A 26,069-nucleotide genomic window follows, 5' to 3' on the forward strand; every position below is an offset into this window, starting at 1 on the left:
ATAAAAATATACAATTTTTATCGTTAACAGTTTCACTTATGACGCTAGATGGCGTTAATGAAAAATTTAAAAGATGCTGTTAAGAATTTTCTAACTTTATAGGTATAGAGAAGATAAATTTTTGTATCTCTGTTCTAGTGTGAACATGTAGCTATTCATGTAGTTTAAATAAGGAATTCTGCATCTATAGAAATTATTGTATTTTACAAATTTTGCAAGCTAGTTGCATAAAATGTTTTACATATACATACTCATTTTTTGATGTTATTATAGCGTCATTTGGTAATTGATGACACAATTATTGTCCAGCATTCTAAAATTAATTACACTAAATCCGCAAAATAAAAATATAAGTTCTAACACAGTAAAAATTAGCTTTATAGATATCTCTATATATGTAATAGAGTATACGGTATAAAGAAATTGAGGTCTCATTAAAACTATAAAAAGTTGTTTAATAGTCTAGAAATATAGGGCACTGCCATTGGTCACAACGACATTAATAGATATTTACAAAGACAGTATCCATACTGTCCATACTATTCCATCTAGAATTATAGTGGTAAGTGTTTTTTTTTTATTATAACTAAGATAATTTTATTGGAGGATGAGATAAGTTGAAAAAAACTTTTATACAAATACATTTCGTAATAAAAACCATTTTAATGTAATCATAACAGGTAGTTTTGTTTTATGTTATATGTCACATTGTTGAACCTTGTTCGTGTTGTATTTATTTATTTCTTTCTAAAAATTAGAAGTCAATTTATATTTATTAGTAAACTTAAAATTCAGATTTAAATTAGTTTCATAAAAGATTTCTTTCATTATTAATTTTAAGTACATTTGTGCATAAAATAGTTTTTCCCTAGTATCTGTGAAATATCCTACGCGGTCTCCGCGAACTCTTACGTAATAATAATTGTAGATGAATGGTAGTTGGGTCATTATTTTTTTTAACCTACATGATCTTAAAATTTTTACTCAAAATTTCCAAAAAAAAAATAGCGCTTTCTAGTCAAATCTTGTATGTTTTGTGATAGCTGAATGTCTATTCTATCTGAAAAAGTTGTTGGCCGCGAAGTTTACAAATTTTTGTACGATTTTCGAGGCCTTAAAGCAGGATTGGGCGAATAATTGTACACCTCCGTCACAATATCTTTTATTTTTTTGTATCAAATAGTTTAACTCAGATAGCTTGCAAATTACTTTTTACAATAATAATCAAATGGTCCTTTTAGAAAACTTACAAGGCAAGACTTCTGTATATAACAATAAATATATATTTTTAATCTTATACCATTCTGTCACAATTCCAGTTTTTTAGAAGTATATTTTTGCTATAATTCAATTTTAACCACTTCTAGCACAGAAATATTAATGACGTAGACTATATTATAGTTAACTATTTTTAATATAATTTTTCCGAAATTGTACTATTCATAAGAAAATATTAAAATGGCTATATAAATTTTAAAACCAGGAGACATATCGTGACAGAGTGGTAGAGTATGTGATAGAGTTGTTATTCTATATAATATCCGGTTATATTTTGGAATAAAACTAGTTTTAAATGAATATTTTATTTAGAATCATTTATTACTTCTTTAGAATAATTAAATATTTGACAGTATAACATTCTTACAACTGAAATACTCTCATACTAATAAAATCACATTACAGAAACTTTGGAATGATATCCGTATTAGTATAATTAAATTATAAGACTTCTAACTTGTCTCAAATAAAAAAAATGTCTAACTTGACTGAAAAATTAAAATAAAATAATAATCATCATCAACAAATAACTTTCTTCAGTCATACTTGTCCTAATCAGTCTTACTTTTCGAACACTGGCAAAAGCTCATCAAATTCAAAAAACCGTCTCTTTCCTTTTTTAACTACTTTTGGATTTGATAGAATTTTAATCAAATCCTCATACGGAACATCTAATAAGTCATTCTCCACTAATAAATAATCTTCCACAATCATCGACTGTTTTCAAGAACATCACCAGAAAATCGCCTATGTGACATATGTATATTGATCATTTAATTCACTTTTTACTTTAACGAGTACATGTACACCGTCTTCTATATTCCTATGATGAAAGGCCTTGAGGTGAAGTGTTTCTTAAGAAGTATTAGAAAAGGTCGTTGGATTAGAGGAATCTTTGCTTGCATATATGTGTGCAATGGCTGATCTTCCTCAGATGATTCATACATAATATCATAAAATCTTTTTCGAGGCATCCCAATTTTGTTCGTAATATCGTGAGCGACAAATCCTCCACTTCATGAATTGCAACATCTTCTTTTTCGTTAGGAAACAACTAGTCCAAAATATTGCCAACATTGGATTCTGTTTCAGGCAGAGGCTAATAAGTTTTAGAAACGACGAACAGAATTGTTCACAAAAACAACTCAGAACCCTAAAGTTTAAGATTCCACGAGTTTCTGAGAACAATTGGTGGATTTGCATGGTTCCTTTCAGAGGTAAAATACTGCTTGGAATAGTCGATACTCCATTGTCATGTCTTCGTCTGCCACCAAAAACCATGTAATTTTGCTGGTATCTTGAATGGAGAAAAAGAATTCTAACACGTCTCCGAAATATTTTCCTATTGCTACAATAGCATCAGTTTGGCGTTTCAAAGTTCCACCAACACCATTAGCAATTCCCTTTCCATGTCCTGATTAAAAAAAATGGAAGTTTGGTATCGTTCTTTAATGACATTGGAAAGGACGCTATATTTGTTTGCATTCTTCTCATTCATCTTTGCTATTGCTATCTTTTTTGGATTTTCTGTGCAAGCTGTTAATGACTTCTTTTTCGTCATAATAATATCTTGAGAAAGAAAATATGTAAATAAATTCGTAAACATTAGAAAAACACTAGATAAACTTTATATAGAAATAGTTGCCATAATAAGTACTGGCCCTGTTTCAACAGATTCTTATATTTTATGAGATAAAATAAATATTATATTCTTTGCAAGTATTTTTTACCCATCCGTCACGTACTTTACCACTCCGTCACAATTTTATTGTGACGAAGTAGTAGCGTGACGGAGGGGTAAATCTTACTTACAAAATTATTAATATGTAAACGTTACCACAAAATACAAACGTAACAGGTTGGCATGAAAGTGTTTCTTATTACGCAAAAGTTAAATAACAAGAATTAACTGTAATTGATATATTATTGTCCAATACTTACGTGACGAAGTTGTCGCCGAATAAACACACGCACCTCCATACACAGATTCCGGGCGACTTACGCGCAATCTCTAAGTCCTAGAGAGCTTATCTCAGCAAGGGATAGGAAGGACTAAATATCCAATCGACGGCAACAAAAGCGACCCGCGTATACGCGTCGCTCGAATTAAAAAACATGTGACCGAATATACCCATTAAAACAGTCTGTAGTGAAAGACAAGACTTTAAGATTTTTCTATTTTTTTATTAGAAATGTCAAAAATTTTTAGTCAGTACAATAAAATGAACTATATCTTGTAGAATTAAAAAATACTTTTATATTTGCTACTGTCTTTATATTTTTTCGTACCATTATGAATTAAACACAGGCTCAGGTAGCGGGAGACAGCTATGATTTGTATGAAATACACCTCTGTCACGCGGATTGACGACTCTGTAACGTATTTTTTATTATAAAAATATAAATGTTTATTTATTGTGAACATGTATAGCCGTTACATTTTTAGTACAGTACATATTGAAACAGTAATAATAAAATAATACGGATAATTTTCGATTATATTTTTTTTTAACAGATGAAGACACCTTTTTGTAGGTTAAAAAGAAGAACGACCCAGTTGAAACGGAAAATTTTCTATATGCACCTCCATACTTCGCAAATAATGTTTGCCCTAAAATATAACATAAACATCATTACAATTCTGTAACTTTCAAGTTTCTTGTTTCTTAGCTGGTTGTTATTAGTAGTGTCAATGATATTCGTAGGAGCCTAATTAATATACTTGAATATCATCTAGAAGATATATATTTTGTGTCCTGATAATTGATGAAACTTGTAGTCTAGATTAAAATATTTTCAAATAGAAATATAATTATTTGACATATCCAAAGAACCCTAAACATGTACCGATAGGTTACACGAATTATTTTGTTTTAGAATCGAACAAATAAATTGTTCGGTTCCAAAACAAAATTATTTGCTTTTGTTTTTAAACTGACTTCGATGTAATTAATATATAATTAATCTAAGAGTACAGACTTTAAATTAATAAAATAAGTTTCCAAAACATTTCATAATGATGGCGTTCTGAGATAGTACACATAAAAGTAGTCTTTGCAATAAGCTAAAGCTAAGCTAAGTGAAATAACCACTACAATTTATGAAAATTGTTAAAAAAATGAAGTGGTTCATATATTGCAAGATTTAATAAGATTAATGGTAGAAAAATATTTTTAAAGTACTTGTTTACCTTTTTAAACGGACATGTAACGTTAGCAGGAAATTGTTTCGACAACATTTTCCCCACGAATGGTTCGTTTTTAAAAAAATCACATGCTGTTCTATTCAATGTCAACAAGGTCGGCAAGTAGCGACCACTTATTTTTTCTAATAATAAAAGGGAAAACTGAAATATATATAATAATATAAAATAAAACTGGTGTAGGTGGCTTAATATATTAATGTTAGCGGCCCGGGTCCCTACCAACATGCTGCCCACCTTCATGAAGGGTCCTCCTTACTGACCGAAGGGGGTGGTTTATCAGCGCTACCGTGGCAGAATGCCGTCGTCGGTGCCGTAAGAGACAATTTGAATTTATATTTTCTTTTTATTCCTTATGTACGTTAGTCTATAATTTATTTATAATATGGACCACGTTTGAATTAAACAAACAAAAAAATATCAAAATAGTAGAAAAAGATACGGACAATAAACTAATGATTTTACTTACTGTTACATTATCTCCCGTAGTTTCCTTTATATCCATTTCCACGCTGAAATAATAGGAACTTGTCCTATTTATTTTTCTATAAATAAAGTTTAGATGTCTAAAATATTTTTCATTCATCTCTGGTACAACAACCTTAACAACCTTAAATTAGATAGACAGTGCAAAAATTTGATATTTTCTAGAATAATAACTAACAATATTTAAGTAAGATTTACATAACAGTATATTATATATATATATATATATACTTTTCGACAGTAGTCGTTTACAAAAATAAAAAATCACTCTAACGACCCACCTGATGGCATATACAAACATAAAAAGCACTAAGATATTACACTGCAAAATAATTAATTGAGACACAGCTAATAAAGCAAACTGCTAAAATAGGGGAAACAGTGGTACCCACATCCCGAGATGTTTATGAAGTCCATCTCTGGTAAACACATGCTCGATAATAAAAGTATAGGTATATTTTTTTATAATATCAATACATTATCGAATACGTTACCATTTACCAATACTCACCAGTGAAGATGCAATACAAATGCAGAAATATATTTACAGGAACATTTTCACACGTCTTCGTTTATTGATCTGCAAAAAATGGACTCTTTTATAAATCCTGATGACAGCTTGATGGTCTAACGATTTAGCACACTGCCTTTCTTCCGAAGGTCGCGGGTTCGATTCCTAGCACAATGCAAACTAGGACTTATGTTTATGATTGTTTTGTAATGGTATAGGTATTTTCTATATGTACGTATAAACATAATATATATGTATTTCTATCAGTTGTCTAGTACTTGTAATGCAAGCTCTCTTAGTTAAGGAGTTGGCGCAATGTGAATTGTCCAGGGTAAACAAATACAATTTTATATATTAATTTATATATATATATATGTCCAAGACTGTCATCCTAAACGGGAATTTATTGAAAAAATTCTTATGAAATAACAAAAATATATGACTATAAAATTAATTATACCTATTGAATTCATATATTCCTGCTTTTTAAATATATTTAATTCAGTAAATATATATAAACATGAGTGTAATAGGCGGTTGATGAGTGATACATACCTACATAATAGGGATGAAGCAAATTCGATAACTTCACTTTTATTTAATTAAGACTGAATTTAACTTACCTGATCAAAATATTTTTCTGAAATTAAGACTTTATATTGTCGGCTTATTCCGTCAATTAAAAATATAAAGTTCCTTAAAGAATATGTATGATATTAAAACGCTGAAAAGATTGTGGCGATTGAGGCAACTGCATCTCATAATGACCACAGTATCGTACGCAACAACCTGTAGGTAGAACTTTGTACACACTGCTTTTATAATAATATAATTATTTAATGAAGCACTTAAATATTGATTAAAGTTTATCATTTACATTTGTAAATACAACTTTTGGTCCACGACTCCGTCCATGTGACGAAAAGTAATTGTAATTGTACATAAAATATGCCATTTATTATTGTCGTTTGATGATCTCAACTCAAATCAATCTCATCTCAATCATAAAGTATTTACATCTCAAGGTTTTGATTATGTTGCTCTAGCCTTGTCACGATGTTTGGTAAATAATCATTACATTATTATTATTTATAATTTACTCAATAGAATTAAATTAGAAAAACAATACAGTAATATAAATCTTGCAAACAAAATATTGGGAAATAATCAATCTCCATTTCAAATGTCATATAGACCCGTTCCTCTGGTTATTCGAGGAAAGATAGACAGAAATATAGATAAATATAGATATAGGTTTTATATATATAAATATAGTTTTGTATATAAGCGATGGTTACCACTCACTATCAAATAGACCGTCAGTTTCTTTGCTATTCTAGTTCATAAAAATTCTGTAACTTAGTGAATGTAGTATCAAGAGTACTAAAATCAAAAACTACAAGTCACGTATATATTATAATTGTCGTAACAGTTATGATATATATAAATATATCGATAGATATTACTTTTGTGTTCATTTTTACCGAGATATATTTCTTACCTACGAAGGCGTCTACGTGGATTGCTCTGCCTCTACCACTAATCAGCTTATATTGTATGTTTAGTTCAAGTTGGAAGGCACGGCAGTTAAATTACATGATAAAGAAGCATGATACTTCACTCTGCCGGAATTGCAGTGGATGAGGAACCACAGCAGTTAAGAAAATGTGATGTCGGGAGTGCTATTTATTTATATAGAGAACGTGAAGGTTGTCGCTTGCCATCGGGGTGAACCGTCGGTTCGTTTATAAATTCAGTCAATACATAAAAAAACTTAACATGAATATTGTTTTTATTTTTCATAAACGTATATTTCATTACAACTTTAGGACTTCGTGCGAAGACAAATTATTAAGTAGTGGTAAGTAATACAAAATTTTGTTTCGTTAAAATTTAAATTATAATTAACAACAATCTTAGTCAGTTATAACCAGAATAGACAGTTATTAAATGCTCGTGAACCATTTACAAATGTAATGTTTGAGTTTAAACAACATAAGTAAAAGATGTGACAAATATTACGTAAAAGTAATAAAAGAATATTCAAAATTAGTACAGTGAAGTTCTATATTTGATTGAGCTCGATTCCTAGTACGACGACTGCAGTATTACGTCTAGGTGTAGGAGTGAAGAGAAAGGAGTAATGGTATAAAACTTTTAATAACCTATATAATATACCTATATCTGGAAATTTGATTAAAATTGTCTGAATTAGTTTGTTTATCATTTTTGTACTTCAACCTTTCAAATGTTGTTTCAATTTGAAGTCTGCAAAGAGTTGAATTAGTTTTGTACTGTTGACATTCAAATACGACTCGAGTATGCACCTCACACGCACTTCCAACGCTGACCAAGTGAATGGTAAGTAATGTGGAAAATTTTCTAAGTGGAATACAATATTCCTTAAATTTGTTTTACCCTGTAAAAAAGTATGTGTAAGTATTATTTATAGGATAACTAAAAAATATTGTTTCATATTAATACTTTATAGAGTTATTAATAACAAAGTGATACATACATATATTTCCTATATTATATACATATGTACATAAAAATTAATTAACACATTTATATTTGTTTCAACAATTTTAATATATTCCTTAATTTTTGTATATTGTAAAAAATTTTTTTTATAAATTTCTGTTTATAAGTTTAATATTATTAAACAATATTAATTTCTGAACGCACTAAAAAGACTTGAAAACAAATTTCTCTGTGAAAGTGCGGCTATTTACCATTTTTTAGTTTAGAATGGAATGAAAAAGCAGCTGAAATAAAAAATTTGCGTAATTTTTTTGGATATAGAGCAATAGTTCAATAACCACAATTCTCTAAACGATCGGGCCATATCGGCTGCGAAAAATAAGCAAATTCGCTGAAGCTAATGCGACTATTCAAAATATCTTAATATCTTCCTAGAGAATTATTTTTGTTCCAATCATTGCACACAGTCATAAATCAGGATTACCTAATCAACTATCCCACAGAATTTTTGAATTTATTGGAATGGTCTGGACTTCCACCTTACAGCTTATAATTAAAATCGAGAGTATCATGTCTTAGATAAGTTATCTCTGATTATATGAAAGAGTCATCATGTTGCGTAACATTAATCAACCTCGACTGTGCAATGGAACGAGATTGACTAAAAAAGCTTATGAATAACGTTACCGAGGCAACAATCATTAAGGGAAAATACAAAGTAGATGATGTCTTCATCCTACGTATACCGGTTATTCCAACAGATTAATCTTTTGATTTTAGACGACTACGATATACCGTACGTATACCGTATACCGTAATAAAATAAAGTATTACAAATATTATGTATACAAGAAAAAACTTAGATAGTTTCATGAAACTTAAAGACTGTACAAGTAGAAACTTACGCAATAAAAATAAACTAATTTTATCTAAATGCCATCTACACAAAGTTAGTAATTCATTCTAAGGTAATTGCGTAAGATTCTATAATAAACTGCCAGAATCTACGCAAAATCTGGCAGAGAGGCAATTCAAATTTTATATTAAACAAGTGTTATGCAAAGAAGACTATTATAGATAGATAGATGAATTTATAGATGATAGCAATATCTAGCAAGAATAAGTTTGTTTACGGACAACGTTATAATTTGTTTTTCATACTGCTTTCTTGATATATGATAGCGTAGCGGCTTTTGTATTGATTGCCGCATACATCCTCATGTAAAGTGCGAATACTTTAACTACCATATAGTAATTTTAAGTAGCTGTGACGTGGTCGAGTGGAATGAGTAGTCATGCTCACTAAAATGTCCAGACATGTGGCGGCGTTCAGCTCCCTAAAATATGGTCGAGCGCAGTGATGGCTAGCTCATCCGTCATACTCGTGAACGAGTGCTGCTTGTAGGGACTGGTCTACTCTTATTACTAGGACTGATTTAATCTTATTGTATATTTTTATTTGATCCAAAAAAATTAGTGCTGCTTGGTAGTTTGTATTCACACGTTTCGACTTGTAAGGAATTAAACTTACAAGGAATATCTAAAAGAGCCAACACACAAGTTTCTTGCTCGTTCTTCTTGTGAAGAGACAGCTTTCCGAACGAGCGGTAAATAAAAAAATGTTAAGACTATTAAGTGCTTATATTAAGTTTATTTGAATAAATGATTTTCTATTCTATATTCTATTCTGCGAGTGTCAGCTAGTATTGTATAAAACTTACCGACCGTATTGGACATCCCATATCTTTTGGAAATTGGCTGAAGACCATTTTACCAATAAAAGGTTCGTTTAGTAAGAAATTACATAGTGTTGCATTCATTAGTATTGGCGTTTGAAGGAGACGACCACTGCTGAATTCCCATAATGATAACGCCAACTGGATAACAGATATAGGCATTTGGATTCATATCTATTTAGTTTTAGTAGTGGCAGTATTTATCCGAGGTAGACTGCTCAAAAAAGAGCCTGCGTGGGTACCTCAGGGTCACTTACATCAATCACCAAGAAGTTTACTTTATAAGCCGGATTCCGATTATATTATAGGATGTGATTGGGCACTAAAACTAAAGTATAAAAGGCATGCTAATTAGTCTTCAGATATGGTAACGCATAAGAGATATCACGGCAAGCAGGACCGTGATATCAAGACAAACAGGCATTCCAATCACAAAAACCAAAATAGTTACTTTTAGATATTACTACAACTATATAAATTATCTTTTGAAAGTCGATAGCTGAGTTTCTTTTGAGTTCTTTTTGGCTTTAGGTCCATTTCGAAAAGCCATTAGTAAATCTATCGGATAGCCTACAATGCTCGTATTAGTCCTAGTATAGAATCTTCATATAATTTGATTATAATATACATCATAAGTTTATTTTTATTTCCGCATTAAATCACAAATTAGATTTTTATCCTATAGTACTTACGATGTTTTTTACTGAAATATGCATAAAATATAATAAATTAAGCATGTACCGTAATGTTATCCCCAAATACGTAGTCTGACTCATATTCTAGATTCATATTATAAGGGCCTCGCCGGCCTGCTTTCCTTATACTAAGTGTTGCGTTCCTAATATAATCCTTATTATAATACTCCATTACTGTCCTTTCCGGTATCAATTCCAGGCTCTGTAAATATACAATTATATTATTTTTATTAAATAACTATATAGAATATAACTGTGTACTAACATGTTAGCTGATGAGAAATTTATCTTTTTATGAAATTATAAAATAATATATATCATACCGATAGAACTCTAATAAAATTAACAAAAATTATTAAAAGGCGCATCATTGTAAAGACAAAGAAACTATTAAAATACATATTAATTTTAATTATTCTAAATGTAATAAGAACAATTAATTTATTATAAAATTAGCAAATGTGAGTGTATTGTAACAATTTGAATGCTTTTCAAATAACTAAATCTATGAATATGTAATGATTTTTGTGCAAATACATCGTACTTATATAGTTGCGACGGTCATTATAATAATTATGGTATTCTATTGAATTTACAATGCGGACACATTGCTAAATAATCTTTAATAAATGAACTGAAATATACTTATATACGATAAAAAAGCTGGTCATCACATACATAATTGTGGTGTATGAAGCAATTGATATGACAGAGTGTATTGTGATACAATTTATATAAAAACGCCACGAATGTCGGTTATATAATTATTTTATTTAATAAAGCAATTACAATATTGACTGATATTTACTACTTACCTTTATAAATTTCGGTTTCAGTTCGGCTGCATTCATGTGACATAAAGTAAAAATTCATTTTATTTATCGGTTTTAGCGGTTCTCCCGGCTAAATTCCGATAGTGGGCTTCGATATCTCGCATGATGCTTGTTTGTGTTGGTCTGGATGTTTTATGTGTATATGTATGTATCTACAAAATAATATTAGTTCCCTGGTACCTACACAGCTCAGCTTAGTTTGGAACTAGACGGTGTTGTATGGATTGCTCAGGGATATAATAACTCTGGACAATCCGTCCAGTTATAATAATTATTATTATACATACTACATTGTACGCTCATTTGATTTATCAGTACATTGTATCTATCACAAAATAGACCTCCATGTTCTTTTGTATCTACAAACCATATTATATTCTCTGTGCTACAAACGTATGCGTACAGAACATCACAGATAGAACTAGTTTCTTATATTTTCCATTTGGAAAGTAATTATATAATGAAATTAACTTCATTTGATAAGATACTCTTTTAGATTTCTTGCTGTGTATTTAATATTGGTCATATATGTGATAGGACCAATGGGCAAACGATACCATAAAAGTGGAACAAATTCAATTGAAGAGATACTTTTTCGTTGCTTTTATCGTCTGTAGATTTTGTATACTCGTCTATTTGGATTCCTCTATCTCATCTAGTTCTACCGTTCTAAGCTGTTTGTTTCAAAGGCTGTATTTAGGCAATATGACAGTGAATTTAAGCTGCACTGAGGCTTGGTAATAAGATGTCTATTCCTCAGAAATGGCAAGGCATATGTAGTAGAAATGGGAGACAAATGAAGTCGCTATATTTGTTGAATTGTTTGTGTTGGCGACAATTGCCAATTGGTAAACAAGTTGTTGTTGGCAGTGATAAGTGCCATCAAGTGGACCACGATGTTAGCAACAACAACTCCAACTAGTTTACCATTGCAATTATATAAAAATAAAAAGTACGACACCAGAATAAATTAATTAGATATGTATGGTATATATTTTATTAATATATACAGAAATATATATAATGTCTGTGTATATAAAAATCAGCAGGGTAATTTAAAATTTATGTATTATAAATTACCATTCTAAATTACTATTACAAATTTCCGTGTGCATGAATAAGATGACAATTACTAATTAGTAGATAATATCTTAATATAGTAGATTGTATCAATTTTGAATTACATACACTAATATTCATATTATACATATGAATAATACAGTTAATATTAAAATAATTTGACTACAAAATATATATATGAATAACTTAAATAAATATTGTAATTATTGATTTCCTGATGTAAATAATTATGATTACGATGATATCAAATGAGATAGAGTAATAGAGAAATATATGGTATCAGATGTTACGGGCGTGAAATTGGTTCATTTGCCATTATTCATCAACGATCATTAATATTCTGCAAAATGTATTTCTAAGTTGTATATGTATGTAGGTGTACGTGTATTTGTATAACTCATGTGCTAAGAAGAAATGTGGGCAAATCTGTATGAAATGCACCAACGCATTCATGGCAGACCCAATACCGAATCCAGTTACTCCATTAAATACTAATTGTCATATTGAATACATCTAATTGTTGGGAGTATAGTAGCTACTTGATAATTGTATAGTGATTGAGAAGCAATTACTAAAATGGATATGTAGAGTACATATAGAGATATAATTATATTCCCTATATGGACAGAGTTTTCTAATGTAGAAAAAAATATTATTTTTTAACTTGTATTTTATGTACTATGTCGTACTGTATGTAACTGTCGGTATTGACATCATTGGTAATGAGTGTCTGGCACAAAAATATATCGTGTATCATAGATGGTAAACTGTGAATACTATGCTTATTTAAGGCGTTACAGTATGTAATGGGCACTTACAGAAAGTGGCCAATTATGTCTCAGTCTGCTATACATACTATAAAATGCTAGCGAATAGTAGAGTTTTATTAAATTTAAATATTCCTTTAGTTTGCAGTTGGATTGAAAAAACAGAACCAACAAAAGTAAAGTGTGATATTGCGGTATGAAATCAAATTGAAAATCTTTATTTAATTTATCTAATAATTAAAATGGGTATAGAATTCCGGCGGTATATTTGAACAGTTTTATTTTCTTAATAAATATATATGTATTATATTAATGACAACGTAATATTCTTATTACCATTAAATTAGATATTCTTTTTGGCTTCTATAATTGATATGAAATTTGTAATTTGTGTTTCTTTTGAAGAGTAAAACGAGGTAGTGAAATTATAGGTTACCGAGGCATGACACCTTAGTCATCTACAATGGTAAGGCACCATGCATCACATAATGATGAAGGTATTGCCCTTCATGTCATCGATGATGTCATTGTTACTTTCCATCAGGTGGGTAATCAACTTTACATAAATATAAAGAAATTCTTTATAATAATATAATTAAATATTTCGACAATTCAAATTTTGGCGCGTTAGTGTCAAAGGGAGCTGTCAATAGAAACAACATAAAAATGGATCGTGCAAAAACAAGTGTGCGTGAATAAGGTTATATAAAATATATTATAAAAAGACAGTAATAGTTGAATAATAATTGTAATAAACTTTAAATGTCGTTTCTTTGTTTACAGAGAAACAAATTTTAGTTTATTTTATAAAGAAACCCTGAAAATATCATTATATATATATATATATCTTTTCATCGGATAAAAGTATATTTACTTCATACATTAAAGATTAATTGCAGTGGCCTGCATTAAAAATTCAGTGGAATAACATAATTATCATAATGACCATTGCGTCTATATAAATACGACGTACTTACACAAAAATCATTACAAATTCGTACATTTCGTTATTCGAAAAGCATTCAAATTGTTACAATACACTCATCTTTTATAGTCTTATAATAAATTAATTGTTCTCATTTTAATTGGATTAATTAACATTAATATTTCAGTTTTTAATAGTTTCTTTGTGTTTGCAATGATGTATCTTTTAATAATTTTGTATGGTTTTATTAGAGTTTTATCGGTACGATATATTATATTTGTTTTCGGAAAATGATATTATATTTGATTATTTATTAAAGAAATAAAAATATATATTTACAGAGCCTGGAAGTGATACCGGAAAGAATAGTAATAGAGTATTTTAATGAGGAATATATTAGGAACGCCACACTCCGTATAAGAAAATCAAGCCGCCGAGGCCCGTACAATGTGAATTTAGAATATGACTCAGATTACGTATTTGGGGATAATGTTACGGTGCATACTTAATTTATTTTAGTGTATAAAAATAATATTTATTAAAAAAATAAAAAACAATACAGTTTGCACACGTTTAAATATATTAGAAACCATCCTAAGCATAACAAAAAACTTTTTTGGATTTAACATGGAAATAACAATAGTTTCCTTAGGTATTTTATAATGAAATTAAATCATAACACTATATTCGGTATATTACGTTAGATTTACCACGCGTAAGCCAAATCTAATGGCCTTTAGAAACGTAGTTAAAGCCAGGAAGAAATGAAAAGAAACTCGGCGGTCGAATCTCAAAGAGATAATGTATACAGTTGTAGTAATGCTTAAAGATAACTATTTGTTTTTTGTAATTGGAATAGCTGATTGTCGTTCATTATGGATATATGTGGTCACGGTCAGCTGGACCGTGATATCACTCATGCGTTGCCATTCCTGAAGACTAAGATATCATGCACATATCAGATATCATTTTACAGTCTATTTTCACTAGCCTAATCATACCCTACAACCAGAATATCACTTTTCCTTGTAGCAAACTGCTTAGCGGTTAAAATAGGTAAGACTGACGCAGATGACATTTTTGGTAAAAGTCCAATCCAGTCTCAGTCCCATGCAGGCGTCATGGGAAATCTATCTCGGGCAAATACTACCACTACTATAACTATAAGGATATTAAAACAATATATTTATCTGTTATCCAGTTGGTGTTGTCGGTATGGGAAATCAGCAGCGGTCGCCTCCTTCAAACGCCATTAGTAATGAACACAACGCTGTGTAATTTCTTACTAAACGAACCTTTTATTGGTAATATGGTCTACAAACAATTTCCAAAAGACTTAAGATGTCCAATACGATCGGTAAGTATTGAGAAAACTCTTTTGATATTAATATATTTAAAGGTTTTTTCTATTCTATAATCAAAAATATAAAAACAAAATTATATTGTGTCACTTCACTGTCTACCATCTTACCATTAAATACATTTTTCAGTCATAAATAGTTTTTAGTACATATTTCTACAACAGTAAGTTACTTACAACATATGTATATCTGTGTCTATTATTCATAGGTATTAAAATAAAATAGTATGTAATTAATGAAATATTTATTTACTTATTCTACAATAATTAAACATCAAAATAATTACAATAATTCTCATTACAGGGTAAAATAGTTATGAATAATATTGTAATCCACTTAGAAAATTTTCCACATTTCTTACCATTCACCTGGTCATCGTTGGAAGTTCGAGTGAGGTCCATACTCGAGGCGTATTTAAATATTAACAGCACAAAACTACTTCGAATTTTTGGAGACTTTAAAGTAAAACAGCAGCTGAAAGGTTAAAAATTATAAACGAACTATTATCATACAGATAACTTTACGCAGATTTTTATTTGTATAATAGGGTTCAAAAACATTTATACCATTACGTAATCTTCTATCCAGTAGTAATACTATGCAGTCGTAGTTTTAGGATTCGAGTTCCATTAAATGTGCAATTAGACTATATTATACAAAATCAGTATCAAATTTTAAATAAATAATTTTTTTTAGTTTTTTAAGAATTCTTGTCAGTTTAAGTATGTTTAAACTCATTTACATTTATGAATGGTCTCGAATATTTTACAGCTGTCTGGTTTAAGAATGAAATAGTACTGTACAATAGTAAAATAGTACTGTTATTTGATAATTTGTATTCACACCAATTCCTAAATTTGTAATAAAATATATGTTATTAAAAAATGAAAATATTTTTTATTTTAAGTTTTTCTATAAATGTAACGATAAATAAACCGACGGTTCGCCTGATTTCAAATGACAACCTTCACATTCCCTATATACATGAATAGCACCAACGACATAATGTTATCATTACACCTGTGGTACCTCATTCACTGCCATTCCGCAGAGTTTGGTGCCATGCTTCCGTATCATGAAATTTAATTGCCATGCCCTCCAACCTGAACTAAACGTACACCATAAGCAGTTTGGTAGCTGAAATAAATGAGACAGACCTACCCACGCAGATTACTTCGTAAGGATTGAATTAATGAGTCTACATCGGAAAGAATGAATAATAATCTACCCATACATTTATGCACATTATAAAATAATAAAGTCGGTCTATAAATTTGTGAAAGTCTGTCTATAAAATTACTGAAAGAATTTTCATGCAATTATCATTCATCAGTCAGGTCAGTCAGTCAGCTTTCGTTGAAAACGCGGATTTCGTCGAAATCTTGACAATATCGATATAAAACAAAACAAGACAATGAAAGATTTTGATTATAAATTCGTAATTATAATGTCGCATTTACAATTATTGGATATTTTGTGTTTGTAAATGACAGCATCTATTTAATTAAAAGGAAATTCTCTAGAATCTATTTCATTTAATTTTTATATTGTATTAAATAATAATACTCACTACATTAATAATTAATACTAACAATAAGATAAATTTCTTTGTTAATTTGAGACTCTTCTCAAAGGCAAAAGTACATTTAATTAATAGATTCATTACTTGGTTTTTGAGGTAGGTACGATTACTGCAGGTACGTCGTAAATCCAACAAAATAACATAATTATAATAATGACTATAGCATTCATATAAATACGATGTTTACTAAAAAAAAATCATTTCGTATTACATTCTTCAGTGTTAAAAACCATAATATTGTTATTTATAATTTATATAAGTTATATCGATTGTTTTCACTAATATAATAGTCGATTATAGTTTTTAAGACATGCCTCTTTTATTGATTATATTTAGTATTATTGGAGTTCTATTAGTATGTAGAATAGAATCTATAGAAAATAAAATAATTATTTAATAATCATTTTAATAGCTAAAACGCTGAAGTATGACTGTTTAAATAATAAATTGCTTAATCACCGGGCCTTGAGGTACCTAGTTTAGGGGGATCCAGCGAGGGGTTGGAACCACACTAAGGGTCTGGCAATGAGCAGAGCAAGTTATAATACTGTTACGAGCAATATGTGAATAAATGGAGCATCTTAAAATAACGAATTTGATATGAAATTGTATACACCGTTGTTACCCAATATACGGTTTCAATGAGTCTAGTAGGATAAGGAACCAAGAAAACTGTCTGGCAATTTAGGAAACTCAGTTTAATAATTCTCTCAATAATATATATAAAGTTCAGCTGTATTAAAATGACGTAAGTTTATTTATAAAATAGTATAGTTTAGGGGGGTCTGGCGGGGGTTTGGAACCACACTAAGTGTCTGACAATGAGCAGCGCAAGTTATAATAATGCTACGAACAATATATGAAAATATGGAGTTTCTTAAAATAACGAATTTGATATGAAATTTTTTACACCTTTGTTACCTGTTACCTGCTAAAGGAACCACGATCCAGGTTTCATGTTTGGGGATCGTTCTTACCTGTGTTGGGGACATACATATAAGAACTTTCACGTTTACTAATATGACGTATGTCTGGCCATCGTGGGCTCTTGCTCTATAAGGGATTGAATGAAATCCAGAATTGATTTATTTTCCAGTTGGTGCATTGTGACATTATGGGAAATCAGACGTTATGTAATTTCTTCCTGAATGAACCATTCGTTGGTAAAATGCTGTACAGACAATTTCCAAAGGACGTGACATGTCCAATACGGCCGGTGAGTTTTATGTAAATAGGTAGATATATACACGACACAGTGTCAATACTTTGTCGATCCTCTCCCGTCTCCTTAATACTGCTACGCACAACTACATTGTGGTATCAACTTCCAGCAACGGAATTTCAGAACCAATATTGAAACCTTCAAGAAAAGAGCTTACTCCTTTTTAAAAGGCCGACTACGCACTTGAAATTCCCCTGGTGTTGCGGGTGTTCATGGGCGGCGGTAATCATTTACTATCAGGTGTGCTACATGCTGGTTTGTCTCCTGTGTTATAAAAATATACATAATTTATGAATGACTACTAACTCTGGAAAATATTATATGAAATAACTTATATTTCGTAAACATAATATTTAATCTTTCTATAGTACTTTTACTTGAAAATACTTTTATTACAGGGTAAAATAAGAATGAAAAGCATGAAAATCCACTTAAAATTTTTTTCGTATTTCTTACCATTCACCTGGTCATCGCTGGACGTACAAGCGCGCGCCGTAGGCGAACTATATTTGACAGCCGAGAATATAAAATTAGTTCGACTCTTTGGGGACTTCAAAATTAAGCAGCAGTTGAAAGGTTAAATATATAAAGTTAGGAATGATTTGTTTAAGCTGACGGCCTGCCCGATGGTTAGCAGTAACCGATACGAGTGTCTACATACTTAAGCAAAACTACGGCCATCATTTTATCATGTAACAACCGCGACACGACTCATGCGTTGACATTCTAAAGGACTAAGATTACATACCTCTTATCCCCTTATTTAAATAATCTGCATTCTACAACCCAAACAGCTAACAAGCTGCTGAACTGCTGAAATAGGTGAGACTATTAATATATAACTGACTAATATATATTTATTTTGATCAACACTAAAGACCTTTTTTTCAAATATATATTAACTGGTATGAAAAGCTTTTTCTTCCCCTCCTCTTCCCTCCTTGACTTAAAACTATATTGGGACCGACTATTAATTAAATATGAACCTGTGTGTAGTAATAGTGTGAAACTTACGTGTTTGTCTTATAAATATTGTTATAACTTTACACTTTTCATTCAAATTGTGTGAATACAAACTACTAACAGTCTAATTCATTAAGATTAAAATAGAAGATCGGACACTAAAATGTGCCGGCCCATCACGCCGCCACATTTTAGTCACGGCGCCACATTTTAGTGAGCACGACTACTCAAGATACTTGACCACGTCATAGTTCCTTAAAATTGCCAGGTGCTAACGAGAAGATATGATGTTGAAACCTAAAAGATAATAGTATATTCCACATACTGAACTGCCATTCCTTAGGCGTTGAAGATGATTGAGGGCAGTGATAATGTTTTAACATCAGTTATGTCGAAGTCAAGTTTGCACATTATCCTATAAATATCAATACCATTGAGTATGCCATATTTGGTACTAATTCTTATTGGATTCAGATAAACTTTTAAAGAGATATCAGCGTGTGTCCTCACTCTAACCTATTTCAGCTATTACGCTGCTTTTTTATAAGAAATGTTTCGGCTGAAATGATTGTTTTTAAGTAAGTAAACTGTCTTTAAAGTACCTCATCACCGAATCATATATTCTAGAAAAAGTCAGTGACAGAACTGATATGATATTTAATGTGAGAAACAAAAACGCCAAAAATATATATATGTTGATGTGTAAATGATATAAGAAATTACATTAGTCTTTTTTACATCAATTCAGTTTTAATTTTAAATATAATTGGGCATAAAATATTTTTTCTCCAGTATCTGTGATATATCCTGTGCAGTCTCCGCGACCTCTTACATAATAAGAGTTGTAGATGAATGGTAGCTGAAACGGAAAATTTTCCATGTGCACCTCCAAACCTCCTATATAATGTTTGCCCTGAAATTTCGAAAGAATGACATATTATGCTATAACTTTCATTCAAAAGTTTGTTGTATTTTTATGTAATTGAAATAACAAATATTCTGCTGTCTTAACTGATGCTACGTGGTAACCGTCGCCTATATACACGAATAGCACACTAAAGACATTACTTTGTCATACGATGCCGTAGTCTCACTGATTTCAGCCGCCAAGCAGGTTTCTTTGTAAGCTTTGTTTCATTTGGAGGGCGATATTGAGCAATTATATGATAAGAGACAAGATATCACAGCTATTCGAAGTATATAATGCTATATTTTATATAATTTGTATAAAATCTTACACAGCTAGAAATGACAAATGAACTTGATATTTATTGAATATGCAACAGAATAAATAAATAACATTCATGACATGTTTTACGTATTTATTATTGGGGCCTTTGGGCTATTGTCAGGCGACTTACATAGGTCTATTGTGCTCGGCATTTTTCAGAGTTCTCAACCTAGACCCGTTAGGAACAAGACTTGAAGGATATTCTTAGGAGCGATGGTTTATATCTTCTTAGGATAGAGTGTAAACTTTCCAAAGGAGATATTACGTTTATGCATGAGTGGGTTACAACTACGTAAGATGTGAAGTGGCGTTTCCTTTTCAGTTTGGCAAAATCTGCAGATTTTTGTTGTGCACAGGCTTAGGTTTGATATATGTTTGTTAAATTTGCAGTGTCCTATGAGGGCCCTAGTCCTGATGCATATGTTGTTTTTACTCAATAGCAATAGTCTTTTGCATTTCCTGCCAGAGATTCAGTTCTGTAGTATTACGTAACTGACTACCCACCTGATGGAAAGTGGAATATTTGCCTATACAAATAGCGCAGATATTGATTATATCTGCGCTATTTATATAGATTTATAACGGCCGTGGTACTCTCTCTATATAGTGTTAATAGTAAGATGAACACTAAGTTCTTGGTGTAAGGAGGTTTCTTTCGAACTATTTGTAATCGAAGTTAAATTTATAAATAACCCTGGACAATCAACACAGCGTCATCTAGTCCTACGGTAGACAGCGCTTATGTTACGGGTATTAGACAACTGATATAAATACTTAGATTTTTTTAAATACATTCATTAAATAATAGAAAACACCCAGACCAATACAAACAATTATAGTCATGAATACAAATGTTTGCACCGTGCGAGGAATCAAATCCGCGACCATCATAAGTAAAGCGGCCGCTAGAGCACCGAGGCCGTCATATGAAAGTTATATTAGAATCAAGTAAAAAAAATGTACTTATTTACCTTTATGAAGGGACATGTAGTATTAGGAGCAAATTGTTTTGATAACATTTTTCCAACGAACGGTTCATTTTTGAAAAAATCACATACTGTTACGTTTGCATTCATCAATGTTGGCAAATACCGACCGCTAACATTTTCTAATAATGTAAGGGCAAACTGAAATATTAATAAAAATGTGACAATAATAAATACTAATCATTTAATTAAAATACACCTCATTTAGGTGTATGGATAAATATAGACAAGATATAAAGGTGAGTTCATATAAAGAAAGGCAATAAATGCATTGAGTGATAACTATGTATACTATATCCATAATATCTAGCGGTCCTCCGAAATGGCAACGCATTAGATTTCACATGATAACACGTTATCATATATAAGTACGTATTTCGACGACAATCCTATGTATTACTTTTTACCATTCTAATTACATTAAAAAACAAACTATTAAAAATAAACTATATCATAATGGCATTGAACAAAAAATAAAAGTTTCTTTTATCTCAAAGTAAACAGTATAGGTCGTGGGTGTAGCGTATAAGTAACTTTACTTACTGTTACATTATCCCCCATAGTTTCCTTTATATCCATTTCCACGCTGAAATAATAGGGACTTGTCCTATTTACTTTTCTATAAGTAAAATCTAAATATCGAAAATATTTGTCGTTCATCTCTACGACAACGGGTTTTTCAGGAATTACCTGGAAGGCCTATAAAGAAATATAAATTGTGTAAACAAATATTACCAAATACGTTTTTTTATCAAGGATATAACAAACCTATATCGTTCGATATTCTTTTTCCTAAAATAATGACAAATAAAATCACATACAGTAAGTGTTAATGTTGCCGAAAATGGATTTATTCAATTATCGACTATTAACTCTGCCTCACCTGTTTATAAACTGTGTTCTATACCATGCGCGGAATCGGACCCGCGATTATCGGAAGTAAAGCGGTGTACTAAACCCCTAGACAACCGAGGCCGTCAAAGATGTTTATAATATGTGTGTTCCGTATTCCGAACATGCTTAGTCTAAGCAGGCATCACCGGCTTGCTAAGGAAAGCAAAGGCCGCTTGGTAATACTGGCCACAAATAAATACATGTAATCACTTATATTTCGAATTTAGAATAAATAAACAATTGAAAATAAGAACTGGAATAAAAAGGACGCTCCATATTTTTAATTATATAAAACAAGAAAATTATTTATTTAATTGTTACAATATAATTGTTTTTATGGAAATATACACTCTAGTGTGCATGGCCACTAAACAGTAACACACATCGGGATGTTCTTGAGCAAAGGTGAGTAAGATTGGTGATGTATCATCAACTGCTTACTATGGAGTGTTCGGAGTGTGGAAGAGATTCTTCCCGGATGAAATCTTATTTCTCCTACCTTTCTTTCCATTAATTATTTTCTTTTCAAAATACACAGTTCACTCTCTATTTTATTTATTACAGTGGGTTGCCAAATTAATAGGGACAGTCACATTTTTTATAATTTTTGTTCTTCAAGTGGTCTTGACTACGTTTTTAAGTTAAAAGTTTTTTTTATGTTTTTATGTTCACCTTGTCTCTATAACTCAAATTCAAAGTGAATTTCAAGTGCTGAGAGATTTGTTTATTTTGGAAATATATTTTAATGACGGGAGAGACACACAGTCGTTCACACGTGTAAAAGTGAAACACGTAAATTATTCTTTTAAACAGTTCTTTAGTGGTTTTGTGAAATAATCAATACCTGCAAGTAAGTAATATTTTACTATAATTAAAATTAAAGTATTTTGGAGCAGATTTTAGAACAATTTTAATTTATTTTTAGAAAAGTTAAAACCCTTCTCCTACACACAAACAAATAGTTATCTGCCGTCAATAAAATAAAAAAAATGTACTTAAGAAAACGTATCACAACAACACGTTCCGATAGGAAAAAAATCTGCTTGCAAAACAGAAAGAAAAGTGCTGGATTTTTAACTCAGATAGTACAGGAATCTGGAATACGTGTTTTAGGTCATCGTCCAGTTAAGAAACCCTGATTAACAGAGGCGTGAAAACTGTTGAAGACTGGAATAATAGTTTGAGTTATATATTTACAAAAATTATAAATAGTTTCTATAATATATGTTATTTCAATTGCATAAGAATTAAATTAAATAATGGTTTTTAAGAACTCTATATCGTGTATACAACACTCGCCTGTTGGAAATGGTTAATATTCGTGTTTATAGATATATAATTTTTGGAAGACCACAACATTCCAGTTTTACTTTGGCCTGGCAATTCTCCTGATATGAATAGAAAACTTGTGGGAAATTACCAAGGCGGAAATTGCTAACTACCAAAGTGTCCAAATTTTGTATGCGCAATTCTCCTATATGAATCCCATTACCAAGGCGGAAATTTGTAAAATAATTGAAAAATTAATAAATGTATGGTTTCACAATCCCAAAATAAAAGAAAGTGCTAAACAGTGTATTGAAAGTATGCCGAGGCGGATTCAAGCACTGATAGAAGCAATGACAAAATACTAATAATTTATTATTTTTATATATATATATTATTATAGTCTAAATTCATTATAAGATATGTGTCTGATATTATTAAATATAATTATAGCCTAAAGTGACGTATATATATGTCCCTATTAATTTGGCAACCCACTGTAATATAATCCAACAATGTATGTGTATATGTATTGGTATATTTTTAAAAGACAAATAGTTACCTAAAATGTACTTAAGACTTGCATAAAAAATCAAACATGCCAATTATGTTTCTAATAGTTTTGTATTTACAGTAGAAATATATGTTAAATTAAGTTAATTAAATAGTTTTTAAGAACTCTTGTATACATCTGGAAATAATATAGATATATAAGCTGTATACATAAACTTATTATTATTTATATATATATATGTGTAAAGTGTATATATATTCCGAATATTCCAAAGTATTCATCATTTTCAATAATATCAATACCTACATTATTTCATACCTTAACAGTGAAAGTACTTACCAGTGAAGATGCGATACGAATGCAAAAAAGTATTTTAAGGAACATTTTTAAATGTATCGTAAGCCAGAAATGGAAATTTCTGTTTGGTTCTGATCTGCAAATAATAATGTTTTTTGTAAATGTATGTATAAATAAATATACCCATACAACTGTTAGTTTAGATAGGACTATTCTACAATTTTTAGTCAAAATAATTAGGATATAAAAAAATGCATTAAAAACACTATAATTACTTACATATTCAATATATATTAACGAAGTAAAGTTGAAAGTTGATCAGAACTAATGGTAGGCTATGATTTAAGTGATTTACCGTATACAAGTAAATATCCTAATATTAATATAATATTATAAACGCAAAAGTTTGTAAGTTAGTTTGATTCTTACTCTTACTCATGCAAAAACTACTGAACGGATTTTGATGAAACTTTACAATAATAAGCATATGCAACTGAATAACACATAGGGTATATTTTATATTGAAATTACGCACGGGTGAAACCGTTGGCATAGCTAGTATATTATATTACCCTGATACTGATATTTTATAGAATACTTGCAACCGAAATCTAATATCAGAACAGAATTTATTGCTTACCTTTTAAATTATATAATTCAAATATAGTTCTAAATTCAAACAATGTACAAACTTATAAGTATTTAATCCGTCAATTAAAAAAATATAGTAACAATATGATACTAAAAGGTTTTTAAATAATTCAGCCAGTATTTACAGAATTGTCGCATATGAGGCAAAGTTAATGATGACGGCAACTACGTTGTGGTAAATCTATTTTGTGTAAACGCTCCATATAACCGCTTGTATAATTATTTTATTTTATTTAATGAAGCAATTACAATGTTGACAAATGTTTACGTTCATTTCTAAATACTAGTTTCGGGCCGTTACTTCGTTCACATGACAGAGAGTAAAAATGCTGTATTATTATCTATAGATAATGTCTACTACAGATCTTCTGGTATCTACAAAAGTATATACACATGAAGTCACAAGCAGAACAAACGAACTTTCCTTTCTTGTTCCGGTAGCTTTTCTATTTTAAATATTATTATGCAATTAAAGTAATTTTATTTGATAAGCTAAAAGTAAAGTTTTTAAATCTCTCTTTGGATTTTTTTACTACTAGTCACATAGGAGGTAGGAGTAGTAGCCACTGTCCTATACCGTGGTTAGACGCCATAAAAGCGGATAATTTTTTTTATTGTTTATAATATATACCTATTACTATATCCATCGACTGTAACTTTAGATACCATATGACAATGCATTATTAATTATTAAAAACTCAATACGAAAAATATGTAATGCAGTTTAAGCATAAAATTCAAATAAATAGTGTCGACTTAAAGAACCTATAGACAGATTATAAAGAAACTAAGAAGTATAAGTAAGAGAAAATTCAGTAACTATTTTAGTATAAATTTTTACTGTATACTATTTTACCGACGTCGATTTTCTATAAACTTATCTAATTGGGTATCTCTGTCTCACAGATTCCTGCCACTAAGCTACTTGTTTTAAAAACTTGTCGGTTTTTGGAAAAAAAATGTATGTAAAAATTTAATAGTTGGAGAATATAACATGAGTAGCACCACGAATTTAAAAATTTAATAGAGCATGTTCAACGTGTTTACTAATTAATGATATGTGTATGGGGTGTAGTGTTTTTTAATATCTGCAGATAAAATATAT

This window comes from Achroia grisella, unplaced genomic scaffold (assembly GCF_030625045.1).
Source record: "Achroia grisella isolate CSIRO2021 unplaced genomic scaffold, CSIRO_AGI_Agris_v1 utg109, whole genome shotgun sequence".
Classification (NCBI taxonomy): Eukaryota; Metazoa; Arthropoda; class Insecta; order Lepidoptera; family Pyralidae; genus Achroia; species Achroia grisella.